Source organism: Macaca fascicularis, chromosome 18 (assembly GCF_037993035.2).
Source record: "Macaca fascicularis isolate 582-1 chromosome 18, T2T-MFA8v1.1".
NCBI classification, from domain to species: Eukaryota; Metazoa; Chordata; class Mammalia; order Primates; family Cercopithecidae; genus Macaca; species Macaca fascicularis.
Window position 1 is genome coordinate 20,803,408 of NC_088392.1, and position 1,649 is coordinate 20,805,056.

Sequence of the window (1,649 nt, forward strand, 5' to 3'; positions counted from 1 at the left end):
ATACAAGAGCCCTCTGATTTGACAACCAGTAGAAGCATGGTCCAAAGAAAGTCTGCCATAACATTCTTTCTAAGCCAAAGATGATAGAGTTTGCAGGGCACAGGGAAAAAAAAGATAGCCAGAATCTCCATCTCTTATGTAGATGAATATTCCAGGAAATGGGAATTGGTACTTCTAAGGCAGAGTAGGAAAAGGAGAGAAAATTAGGAGTTGATGTTAGAAAGCGAGGGTACATCCACACAGAGCGCTTCCAAAGGCCTGTATCTTGTGGGGGCACATTTTAATATGTTACTTACCCTTCAAGTGCTTAAACCACCATGGAAATCTGCCTATATTATCAGTTGGGGGTGACATTCTAATGGTTCTTAGGAAGATCGGTGCCTACCTGCTTCCTGTTGAAATAGGGCTGCTGGGGTCCCACCCCCACCCCACCAATCATAAGGAGAAGAGGTCACAGATCTGCACATGTGTAATTCACTGGCAGTAAGACTCCAGGGCTCTTTGCTTTGGTGGCTCCCCTATCCTAGCAGCGTAGTATGGGCACCTTCTCTTTCGTGGGACAGAGAGGAAAACCATTGACTCACCCAAGTAAACATTTCTCTCCACTTTGGAATTATTTGTGGTAATTATTAATTTGACTGGTTCATTTTGGAAACTTCTATTTCTCTTGCTTTTTGTGGGATCCCTCAAAGCTAAGAGGGACTGGATTAGGGGTTAGGGTTCACAGCAAGTAGCTGGCAGATTTGAATGGACTCTGTGTCGAGATTTCCCAGGAATAAGGCCAAAAAAAAAAAAATCTGGAGATTTCCCTCTTGCCAACAAAGCAGAAACTCAAGCAGGGACTTGAGACAGGTGACCTGGTTAATAATCAAGTGTTTCCTAACCACAGCATTTCCCTTGTGGTCGGTCCCAAGCATCCAAGCCTGGCACTCGAAGACAAGTGGCAGAGTGCAAGATACATCAAATACAATATTTGGACATTATGGTTAAAAATGAATCCTCTTTTTTCTTTTTTAAATTCTGTCTCTGTAGAGACTGTCAAAAATTGCCTATGCCCACTCTAATGCAAGTCATCACACCAGGGTATTGGGAAATGTTTTTAATTAGCAATAATCGCACCCTGGAGGAACCTCAGTAGCTACAATAGTGCCGCTGCACAAAGCTTAAACTAACTTATTTTTATTATTCTTCTAGTGCTAATTTATTAAAATACAGATATTGTGTAAATAATTCAATTTCCTGCAATATGTCTTTTCTATTATTGCTTCTATTATTGATTCCTTCCATTTTCTTCTTATCACAAGCTAGTCTCTACTTATCTTGACCTATTTATTGTTACAAATAATGTTTTCATGAAACAAATTAGGCCATCAGGCAGGTATTTTAAATAGTTTTTCTTTCCTTGTCATTTAGTAATTCTATTTGGCAGGAAAGATGCTCTGTTGAACACTTAGAGAAATGTTCTTCTCTTGGGCTGCAGACTGTTTTATGAGCTTTGATCCAATTTTCTCAGTTTACTCGTTCTTGAGCAGAATGCAATTTGGCCAAGCTTAGTATTAGAATATAGCAAGAGTTCTCCAGTTTCTCTCCTTGTGGATAAGTCAACTTCTCAGTTCACATGATGGAGGATATGCTATAAGGTAGAATGC

General features: G+C 39.9%; 1 non-coding gene across 1 annotated transcript; it reads right to left on the reverse strand.

The window, feature by feature from the left end:
• Positions 1-1,023: 1,023 nt before the first annotated feature.
• On the reverse strand, positions 1,024-1,164 carry LOC123570144 (U4 spliceosomal RNA). Its single transcript, XR_006694137.1, has one exon. It is a non-coding gene; the product is annotated as a U4 spliceosomal RNA (small nuclear RNA).
• Positions 1,165-1,649: the final 485 nt, after the last annotated feature.